This window comes from Ixodes scapularis, unplaced genomic scaffold, assembly GCF_016920785.2.
Source record: "Ixodes scapularis isolate PalLabHiFi unplaced genomic scaffold, ASM1692078v2 PGA_scaffold4__175_contigs__length_147842914, whole genome shotgun sequence".
NCBI classification, from domain to species: domain Eukaryota; kingdom Metazoa; phylum Arthropoda; class Arachnida; order Ixodida; family Ixodidae; genus Ixodes; species Ixodes scapularis.
In genome coordinates this window covers 29,055,370-29,067,768 of record NW_024609879.1, presented here as the reverse complement: position 1 = coordinate 29,067,768, position 12,399 = coordinate 29,055,370, and positions in this window count along the sequence as shown.

Here is a 12,399-nt window from a genome sequence, read left to right as displayed (position 1 = left end):
TCACCTTGGGGGTCACGTAACCTTGAGTTGACCTTGTGAAGGGTCACGTGAAATGGGGGGTCACGTGACCTTGGCGTGACATTTGGAGAGGTCACGTGACCTTGGGAGGGGTCACGTGACCTCGGGGGTCACGTGACCTGGGGGTCACGCAACCTTGGGGTGGCCTTGGGTGGTCACGTGACCTTGAGGTAACCTTGTGAGGGGTCACGTGAACTGGGGGTCACGTGACCTTGGCGTGACATTTGGAGTGGTCACGTGACCTCGGGAGGGGTCACGTGACCTCGGGGGTCCCGTGACCTGGGGGTCACGCGACATTGGGGTGACTTTGGGGGATAACGTGACCTCGGGGGTCACTTGACCTGGGGGTCACGCGACATTGGGGTGGCTTTGGGGGGTCACGTGACCTTGAGGTAACCTTGGTTACGCCGACGCCGACGCCGCTCAAGCCTGAAACGGGCAAAAAAAGAATTATACGACACGGTTGTTTTTGTTGCGCAACACCGTCAAGGTAGAGGGGCTTAGAGCAATAAATTTACAACTGAAAATGACCCCCACCCGGCCGCTGCCATGTTGCATATTTTTGACCACCAGACACGTGACATTATAATTTTACATCTAGATTTTAACACCGTATTGGGCACAGATATAGCTCATTGATCTTTAATAAAAGTACTGACGAGATAGGTTATGTCTTGTTTGTTTTAGAGCCAAAATGTGCTCAGAATGGAAGTTTTGGTAGGGCATGATTATTTAAAACGTACTGCGAACAGACGGGACGGAAGAAATAAGACAAAGAACCGTTGAGCTTGCAACTGAAGATTTAATCGTCAAAGCGTGGTATCTATGCTCGATCAAACAAAGGTAGCACACAAAACCCATAGCACCCCACTGAAACCCGCACAATCATCCCGCATGCTGTCGTCGTCAAATAGAATATAATTCTTTAGCCGACAAAAGAACCGACGGGCGCTGACACACTCTTCCCCTAAGCGCGCAATCGCCTCTGCCTTTATACCCTCCCTATACTTCGTCTCACCCTACGATGGACTAAAGGCAAAAGCTACAGACCACCAGATCCAATCACGAGCCACTTACAAATTGCCTGGTATTTGGCTTCAATGCACGTGTCGATGCCCGCGTCTAATGGGGATGGGCGGACAGTGGCTCGAATTGAATAGCACTGAGTGACTCACCAATTTTACATCGCAAGGAAAGGCACAGCATACAGGCTCTTTGCGGTATCGAAGCTACAGAAATGATGCAGCACTTTTTGATTCGAAGCATTATTTGTCCACCCCTAATCAATGTTAAGCATGCCATAAACGTGATTGGACCTGGCGACCTGTGGCTTTAACCTTCAGTCCATCGTAGGATGAGACACAGTATAGTCAGGTCATTGGCACTTCTTCAAGTGACAGTATATTTTTTTTTTAAATTTCGCATCACAGCCACAGTTACGACAATGAATGCTCAAGTGTCTTGATACAACCCTGTTCATATTGTAACAATGCTCTCTTAACCTATCATTGAGGCATCTGCCCGTCTGGCCTACGTTTTGTTAACCGCAGGATAGCGGTGTGGAATAAACAACTTTGATTTGTTTTATTCGCTACCCCACGATAAATTGCTGTTTTGTGTCGATGAATGCACAGATCAGTTTGGGTCAGTCGCCTTCTAAAATGCAACAGGCGTGTCAGTCGGGGGCTTGCTGGAATTACTTTCACTTTATCTTAAATAAACGTTCGCCTCATGGGAACAGAGCACTTTTTTTGCAAAGAAAGGGTGTGTGCATAGGATCTTGCATCTCGCCCCCTCCTCAGTGACATATATGGCGCACATCACGACACAGATCTTTTTAGCCATTTACACGGTCCAAATGTGGTAAATATTTGTAGATACGTTGACGATTATCTCGTGATTCTAGATAGTAGCAAGCATGACGTGACTCCCTTGTGTCAAATGTATTGTCTGTGCTTGGTGACTGCTTGGCCCCATTGATTTTAAGCCACAAGTTGGCTGCCAATGTGTTCATACGTTTCCTCGACCTCCGACCTCATTTTTTGGAAGAACACATTTATTGGTTGTTCAAACCTCGTGAACTAAAGCCACTTTCATGAATCCGCCCATTCAAAATTGGAAAAATGGGGCATCGTGAGCTTGTGCTTTAAGAATGTCCTGAAGAAATCCTGCTTCCATCAAACACAGGTCAGTCTTGACGCTCAAGGTTCCCGCCTTCGGCCAGCGGATTTTCCGCAACACTTATTCGCCTCGGAAGCAGGCGCTTTGTTGAAGAAAATTAAATTAGAAGGCGGAGTAAATGCGGAAAACGCTCATAAAGAAAGAAGAAACAATGTTGCCGTGGTCCCGTAATTACATAGAGTTTCCCATGACTTAAAGAAAATACGAAAGCGGGGAGACGTCTCCGTGGTCTTCTCTGCCCCGAACAAGTTGTCTAAGCTTTGCAAAAATGTAAATCAGTCTTTCGAGAGGCCTCTGGAGTGCACAAAGAAGCATCACAATTGGTTTGTTCATTGTACAGAGAAAGTTGTTTATTTCATTCCGCTATCCTGCGGTAAACCATACGCAGGCCAGACTGGCAGATGCCTCAAGGATAGGTTAAGAGAGCATTGTTACAACGTAAAGAGGGTAGTATAAGGACACTTGGGCATTCATTGTCATTGCTGTGGCTGCGATGCGGGATGGCGTGCTTGGAGGAATAGTGTGTCAGCGCCTCGTTGTTTCTTTTGTCGGCTAAAGATTTAGATTTTATTGCGCATCGACAGCCTGCGCGATGATTGTGCGGGTTTCATGGGGTGTTATGGGCTTTGTGTGCTTCCTTTGTTTGATCGTGTATATGGGGTGCATCCTGATGACTAAAACTTCACTTGTAAGCTCAGCGGTTCTTTGTGGCCTTTCTTTCATCCCGTTTGTTCGTTGTACGTTTTAAATAACCCAAAATGTGCTTCTGTGACAAAAGCTCGAGCAGCTTAGGAATGGCTACGCTAGATGCCGTCAGCAGCGGTCCTTTTTTTTGTTTTATGGGAGCTAGACAACTATCTCAGGGACTAACATTATTGAACATTTGTTTATAATATTTCTTACAGCAATCGGAATACAAAACTTGGCTCAGTTTTGCGTAAAGGCTTCAAAAGTTGGTACAGTCAAGGGTCTAGGGTCAAACTTGTACAAAATAGTGGCAACCAGGTGGAAGTCACTTTTGCCTGGTGAACGGGATACCAGTTTACAGCTCTAAGCCCCTCCACCTCGTTACCCAGTGCTTACGCCTGTCGACGAAATTTAGGTAGAGCTAGCCCTTCTCAAGGGTCCGCGCATTGCGCGTAGGTGCCTAGTCTAAGCTCGATTTCTCACTTATTATTTTCCCGGCTTGGTTAGAAAACCGTTTGGCATCTAAAATCTTCGTTTTAAAATTATTGCTCCCTCCGTGCCGTAATAGTCTCTTGCTGGACATATTTTTGTGTTTGAGAAACAAACAATATAGATATATAGATACAGACGCTAATAAACTCGCCTGCAAAGGGCGTTTTTTTTTTTTTACTTTAGTACAGTTCTAGTTGCAAAAGGCAGTACGCGCAGCGCGTACAACCACACTTCCAAACGCTCCCTGAACTAGGGCCATTCAGCAAAAAAAGTCAATTCGACATGGTGAAACAGCGCACAGAACCATCGCCTCCTCAATACTCACAAAGCCTGGCTGTTCAATGACGGAGCCATAGTGTGCCCGCTCGCAAATTTGGAGCGCGAGGATTTGATAGCACACAGCATTTCTCGGGAGCCTGTAGTCAGCCCACAGCGTTCGCAGCGGTGAGGACTCAAAACATGGTTTTAAAATCCGACGAGAAAAGAAGCGGTAGCCCGAAGACCGCGCGAAGCACGAGCGGCCATTCCGTCGCTCGGGACAAGTGTATTTTGGCGCCTCACCGCATCGGGGCGCCCGGTACATGCCTCTTGTTTTTCCCAACAATGGCGGCGATGAAGGTTCTGCATCTGAAACGGGAGCTAAAGCACGAGGTCTTTCTACCTCTGGTAACAAAAACAAACTTTTAGAACAATTGCATGCTGCCACTAAACCTCTCGCAGATCTACAACCAGATATATCACCAGATTCCCAGCAGGTTATTCATTCTGTAGAGCGACTGCTCAACACCGTGGCGGAGAATGAAGAAGAAGAGTTTTCCGAAGCCAAAATAATTATCCTGAAAGCAATCAATTCTGATACAAAAAAATATGTTGATTGCACTGAGGAGCTCTCAAAGGCAAGGACCGCGTCTAATGTTCAGGATTACCAGGATGAACATCACGTAACCACACGATTGTCGTCTGATGCACTGAGCCAGGCTACTCCAGAACGCCAGATCACAAGACAAGGCTTGCTAGCCAAAACCTGCCCGGGCGCGTGTAAGACGGCCAAGTCAGCTGGGAAGATCAACCTGGAGAGTGCGCCTTTCAGTGAGATAGTTGCAGAGAGAAATCAGGAAGTAATTCATTGCTGCTTCACATTACCAGCTATGAGGTGAAAAAGAGCATGTGAACATAGTTAAGATAAGGACTGCCGACTACAGCTGCACCTTGCGAACCTCACTGTACTGTACGCAGAGGTCTCAACAGGACAATATTGAAGAACTTGAAATCCGGTTGAGACAAATCACTGAGCGATTACACAAAGTGGAAAAAGAAAAAATATAGTTCAAATGGCACTGCTGTTTGAAAGATCCGAGAAGAAATGGAGAGAGAGGGTGGAAGGTCGAGAGGCATTGCTGGGTTCGATTGCCCGCTGTGAAGGGCTAGAGACGAGGATCAACAGACTCTTGACTGTTCAGCTAAACGATCTGTATGTGGCGTAACCAGTGGACTCTCAAAACAACCAGGGGGTACGTACCATCAAGACACGCGAAGAGAGTACACTTGAAGACGCAGCGAATGTGCGAGACAAAGCGTCTACTTCAGAAGACATTCCTACCCGGTCCAAGGATTGCTCCCAAACAATGTATAAGCTACCAGAAACCTTATAGCTAAAAGAGAGACATCATTTGGACATACACAAAAAGAACTGACCCACAAACGTGCGTCAAAACATGAAAATAGCACACAGGAGCTGGAAGAGCTGGCGCAGAGCAGGGATGTCCAGTAAACGGCGCATTGTAAGAACTGTCCAACCTGTTGTAGCTTAAACATAACGCAAGCCCCAAAAGGAGGCACAAACGCGACCAACCAGTCAGTGGACATTTTCATGCAAGACCAACACACAAGCGTGAAGGTTCGGAAGAACGCAACCGTAAAGGAAAATCTGAAGCCGAAGTCCGGCCTCCACGCGGAGTCAAGCGAGAGGTTATCTTCGCTGGAGCTAGCAATGTCGCACGCATTGCGACAACATTACACGATGAGGTTTGTGATCCCAAGAGGCTTGAAATTTTATGGAACAGAAAAGCTGCGGTCGAGGTTATCCATCAACTCATTGACACATATGAGGAACAGGCACGAAAGGTTCTACGCATGTATATATTGCATATAGGCGTCAATGACATCCTTCAAGGAGAAAATACCAATTAAATTTTAGATCGCCTACAGGCGAGGTGGTCAAAACGAGAGTCGGCACTGGCTAGCTGCTCCGTCCCAGAGATTGGCAGCAGAGGAAAAGGGTTAAAGGCCGCAACCATGCTGCTTAACGCCAAGCTCAAGCGACTGTCCAAGGAGATCAGAGCAAAGTTCATTGACCTCTCCCATGGTATGACAGAAAGAGCTATGGAAATATATGGACTACTCTGCCAGAATTAAACAGTGAAAGTCGTGTCTGAGATTGTGGTGGCAGTAGCGAGTTGCTTTTTAGGCAACCAAAAAAAATCAAAACAAGGGACGCACAGATGGGCCCCATGGTATAGTACAGAGAGTAAGGGCCGGGGAAAACGAAGCGGAACACGAATACATTTCCACTTCGTTTTGTTCAAGCACACTGTCTCCCCTGCCATCCCCACACAAGATCTATACTATGCTGCAAGAGAAATAGACCCGCATCAACCGACTCACTACCTTAGCGACCTAGTTTTGCCCAACGACTATCGAAGAGTTAAAGCACCAACTGCGAACCTCCCTCACGATATATATGAGTCCCCCATCGCTATGAAACAAATCGGCAACGCAGAGATACACACCGTTGGGGTGCAAGAATGGCCCGGGAATGGCAGTGTAATCTACCATGCCCCTGCCTCTGGGAATGCCTATAAGAATTGCTGTACCATTGCACTCACCACTCCTGCCGCGCCCACTCTTTTTTTACAACACGACGCCACAAAGGGCAAGTAAGCAGCGTATGAAGCTGAAGCGGGGGTGGGTGAACCAGAGGTGTTCCAGCCAGACAGCGCCGCAGCACGTTCTTTCAGCAATATCCAGCGCAAGAGTGGAGGTAGAAGAAGAAAAGGACAGTGCCGACGACAGGCAAAGGTCACCAGCTGGACTCATAAATCTACAAGGAGCGCGTAGAGACAGGAAGTGGTGATAACTCTTCTAGGAGATGGATGCTGCAAATACGTCCCTATTGAAAAATCCACCAGACCGGTTTGGTGTGTCCTAGTGTTTTCTGACGTAAACATCAGACCGGCCTGGTGTGTTCTGGTGCGCACATCAGACCAGCCTAACGTGTTCTGTTGTCCCCATCACATCATCCTAGTGTGGTCTGATGTGCACATCAAAACACACCAGGCTGGTCTGATGTGCACAACACAGCACACCAGAATGGCTTGATCTGCACACTACGCCACACCAGACGGGTCTAATGTCCACACCAAGGCACACTAAACTGGCCTGACATGCACACCAGGGTGCCTCTGGTGAGCACACATTACGGATATATGTATGGTGTTGAATGAAAACATGTTTTCTTGTAAAATTATATAAGATGTACAGAGCTCAAACACCACATTTGATTTTATAAGGTGCTTAATTGAAGGGGCGATGCAATGATTCACTTCAAATAATATGTACTTTGCGTAAGCATGTTGGCACAGTGTAACAAACGTTTACCTATATGCAATAGCCTGATGGAAAGAATACAGGTCTGCCTCGTCAACAATCGTCAGCAGCTTGTCATCAATGAAAACTTGAAAATATTTCAGTCGGCATTTGACATCATCAGAGGCCGTAAACATCGGTTCCGCAGGCTCCAGAAAACACCGGTCTTCTTTTCCCCAGTCAAAAACTTGCGTCGGTGACTTTTGCTTCTTTCTTGACGTTGACAGAAGTGGACAGGCGGGCGTTCTGCCTTCAGTTTCGTTATCGCTTGGAAGTTCTGTTGTTAGGCCGTTCGTTGGCAAGTTCTCCTCGTCACTGTCACTCACTTCACTATCACTAGGTCCCGCATCAGACACTGTTCCACTTTCTGGAATCAAAACCACACAGGGACGATCGCGACACCGTGTCTGGTAGAAAGATCCCGATGGAATTTCCTTCAAGCAGCAGTAGAATACGAAGCCTAAAAGAAAAGAGCACCACGTCAAATTCTATTAGAAAACAGGGATGTACTAAACCACGCCAAACAGAAAGCTTTATCCCGACAATTAAGGCCGATTCCTCGTGCACAGGTATGTAAAATTCAGAGTGAACGCCCGCCCCTAAAGGAAACTACTGAAACACTGCCAAATCTAAGCACGGAACGGAAGACCACAGAAATCACAGAGCTACTATGCGACTCCTCTCTTAAGACAGTTTCACATGCAGCGACTGTGCGAAAAAAAAAAAAAATCGGTGCGACAGCCGACGCAGCGAGTGCGATCGCAATATTTGGTTTCACATGCTCCAACAACCGCGCGATTTCTGTCGGAGCGGCTGGCGCTTCGGACACGGACGCGACGCGTTTCACTTTGTCTAAAATACAACAAAAACGTCTTAATAAGCACACATGTTTTAGGAATGCAATATGTAACCAGAAATTTATAATAACGAAGCATTAAATCAGAAGCTTTTATGTGCCTACATTTATTTTCGCGGATGAAAGCTGGCTAATGAACGGCTGATTGACGAGAAAGCGATCGCACCGGCTCTGCGGCAAAATACCAACTTGGTGGAAACCAGTTGCAGAGCCGCTGCGACAGTGCGACTGCGATTTTAATCGCACATATACTAGAAATCGCACCGATTTCGGGCGAGAATCAGAGCATGTGAAAGAGCCTTCGCATATCTACTATGTACTTTTTTTTCCCCCGACCTTCATACGTTTCAGGGTAAAATACGTCAGCGCTATGGAATCCAGAACTTGTAAAAATTCAAAATTAGCATATTTCAGAGCAAAGTACTGCTTACCTTTGTAACAGCAGGTCGAAGTGCGTAGCACGGCGTGGACGATACGCATCTTGGGCGCCGCCATGCACATCGCAGCCGACGGAGCCGACGGAGCGGCGGGAGCGGCGGAGTATCTGGAAACCCCTCGCGGCGAAAAGTCGAGACCGCGAAACCGAAACCAGAAAATGTATTTCCTAAGATACGTTAAACATTTTGCATGAGTATTGCTTTGGGTCCCAAAAACACTATTTTTATATTGAATGTGTCCTAAAAATACACAAACATTTTTTAAAGTACCTAAACGGGTTAATAAAAATAAAAACGAAAGGAAAACTTTAGTGTTGCTAGAAGTGCTAGGAATCGTCGGCGGCGTCTGTGCACACTGGGCAATTTGCCCCGCCAGCGAGCCGCTGAGCGCGAAGGAAAAAACGGTCGTGGGAGAAAAGGTAAGCATTAAGGATATTTCTTTGTTTCTTTTTGTGCTTGCTGCATTACCATGTGGGGATTTCGCATTATTAGGTCTGCTGAGACACTTGTAGCTTTATTTTCAGTGAACGATTCCAGCCTGAATGTATAGCTTTACAGAAGAAAAATTTCCGGGCGGCTATTAGTTCGAAAGTCTTTGTTACCAAGCATTGCTAGCCGGCAAGCATATTCTAGAGTTGTCATTTGGACACCAGTTTGAGTTGTCTTCACCACTTGTGGGGTCTCTCTGTAATAATCGCCGCGCGATCGGCATGTGCTTCGCTCGTCTCCCAGGGAGTGACACAATACAACGAGAAGATTGCGAATCGGTTTACTATAGTTCCTAGTTGTCCGTCTTCGAGAGCCGGCGCTGCGGCCCGCCGAGCCGGGTTGTCGCCCGTCATTCAGAGCTCGCGGTCGCTGTCCGTGTCCAGGCCTGCGGATCGTCCTCCCCACGCCAGCGCTGCATAAGCAAGCTGTTCCGGGCTATCAGAGCCAGAGTCTCGCTGCGGAACCACTCCGGGATCGTCATGGCCTAGGTCGGTGTGGCCAGGGCTCGCCGTTTCCGCCGGTCCTGATCTGAACCTCGCTGGCGGAACGCTCTTTAGTCGCCATGAGCCAGACCAGCCAGAACGGCTCCATCGTTCCTGCGCGGCCCCAGCCTGGTGCGGCACGCTCTTCCTGTTTCCTCGCGCTCGCCCCCGGCTAGAAAATGTGAGTAATTAGAAACATACTCTGCGTGCTAGAGAACAGTATGCACGTTACAATGGCTGTACCGTGATATGCAAGCCTGGTGTGAAAAGGTGACAGGCAACAAGGTGCACATTTGAGAAGGATATTTACGCTCCACTTGAGCTTTTTCTAAAGAAAAACTTACGCATCCTGTTATTTCTGCATGCCGTCACATTTGTTACCAGATTCAGCGTTACATTTTGTTGCCGAAACAAACAAAGCTCTATGTGCTGCGAAAATTTACTATTTGAGAACTCGCAGGTTTGGAAGGTTTTGGTTACGACCACGCGTGTGCCGAACGGCTATGCGCACATACAACTACGACTGCCGGGACGGGCCTTTCGCTTCTTGAAGGCCTGATCACCTGATTCTGGACGTCACAGCGAAGCAACAATCGGCCCAATTGTTCCTATTGTATTTCCCTATGTGGTGTCTATAGTCTGTTGCAACCTAAGAACGAAGGGCGAGGGTAAGATGGGCCGGGGAGGAGGAAGCAGGCGGAACGCTAAAGAGAGAAGGAGGTTTTCCCCTCTCTTCTCCAGCGTTCCGTCTGCTTCCTCCTCCCCGACCCCTCTTACCCTCGCCCTTCGTTCTTAGGTTGCAACGGACTATAGTGACTCGTAGAACAACTTTTATAAAATTGTTATTTCGCTGAGTAGTCTGCAAAACAAGTTCGTCAGACCACTTTCCAAGCCTGCACATCTATTTTCGTTCAATTCAACAGCAACAATTACTGTAGAATTTACTTACCTGATGCATCACACTGCAGTGATCCACTTCTGTTGCCGTGTCACTTCCGAAGATCTCGAGGGGAAGCGGTTTAGTATGACGCTTGAGTCGCCTTCGTGACTGTGACAGTCTTTCACGTAGCAGTAGCGACATTTATTTTTTGGGGGAACCCTACCGAACCCCAGCGGGTTCCTGTGGCATCTCACCTACTCCTATAGGAGTAGGCAAGATGCTACAGAAACCCGCTGGGTTCATGGAGACGTGAAGCCGGGACTTACTTTTAAGAAGAACGGTTCCCAAAAAGGCTGACGCCGATCCAAAATGCCACATTCACACTTGGTTTCTAAATGCACCCGCCTGCAGTCCTTGCGATCCGGGCTGTCCTGGCCTACCCAGTCTTTTATTTTGCAGCCGCTAGATGGCGCAATACGTAGTGACAAATTGCATTGCCGGTTAATATTTGGGTCACTTGAAGTGAGGGGAGTGGGTGGAGTGGAATGGGGGGGGAGAGATTTGTATTATCGAGATTCTGCTGAGTCGTTGCCCAAGACGCCTCCGACTGTACGTTGCAAATCTTAATTTGTTTTTCATCTATATAAAAGCAGATATTAATTTACTGACAGGATGACAGTGCTGGTGGGCCCAAATCTAATTATGTATTTGCAATCTGAACTGCTGATAATGTAGTTGCAGGTAGTGACAGTCTCAATTTAGTGGAGCAAGTCAATTGATTGTTCAGGAAAGGCTCTGCCCAGTACTGTTATTCACATGCTTCAGGCCCTTCTACCGTTAAGAAAATAGTGTTTCACCCTCTTTGCACACAGGAGCAGAGGGATCAAAAGTTGCTTTTTTAGGGGCAGGACAACACTGTCATACTACTATAGCCAGACTTTTAACTCAACAAAGGTTGATGACAGAACAGGAAGACATCATTTCATGACTTCTTTATGCAGCGTAGCACGATACAGTCATTGCTTACCTGACAGGCGAGTAGTTGTAATAACGAGAGTTGGTAAGGTTGCCAGTATCTTACATGAATAAATACTATCTTAAAGGCGTGATTTCAAAAGGTAGTGATCATTTATTTAGTGCATAAAGCAGCCTGGCTGTGGCAACATCATAAGCAACAATACCACCTTAATGGTAGTGACCACAGCCCTTGTGTCACCTTACTAAAAGTACCGCAAGAAAGAGCTGACGTTACCTCTACAGGTTTGCATCGCATAAATCAAGTTAAAGCGATTTGCTAATGGTCTGAAAATCCTAAAACAAGTGAAAGTGATTTACTGGTGGAGTGAAATTACGAAACATTTTGAGGGCATGCATTGCTGAAATCTCACCTTATTAGCAACTGTAGCATACATTTTGTTTGGGAATATGCATGCTTCCTGCTATTACCACAACAAAGAAATGGGGTTCAATGTTTTGACTAACATAGCTCCTGAGCATAGGGCTAGATTGACGTTGTGAAGGAGTATTGTGCTTTATTTATACTGCATTGCACGTCATTTTGAATATGTTGTGCGGCTATCTTTTTCTTTATACAGCTACAGTATGTCCTAGCGTGTAAACAAATCAAGATTTTGATGTTAACTCGTCGCTCTAACCTTTAATTTGCTATCCTAGGTGCTGCAGTGGCTGCTCCACTTGGTGAGGCCGTGGCCTCCTCTTGGCCACCTCTCTTTGCTGTCCAAGATGGTGAGGTACGTATCTGGGCCTACAAGACATTTTGTCTATTGTTTTCACTTCATTGACTTGTTCAGGACAACAGACTAATGGCAGAAAAAACAAGGACACAAACAGGCAGGCACACAAAAAGGCAAACACAGGTACTGACTTAAAGGTGCACTAAAGACCTTTAGTGCACCTTTGATTGTCTATTCTTGGTGATAACTCATTCGACAGGCTCTAAGCATCTTAAATATCCAAAAAATTATGCTCGTTCCATTCCTATTTTCCTTCTAAAAATAAAAATAAAAGAACATACTTAAGTCTTGCCATAGGACGAGCAGGAGAACTATCTTTGAAAAAGTGTACATGCGGATGACAGTGACATCAGTGCTATCTGAAAGTTGTGTCCCACAAATTACAGTTTAGCAGTGCCAATAATACCTATCCCGAGGTTAGCAGATACATCAACCGTGGCAATATTTGATTTACTTATGTCCTTCCTTCATGTTAGTC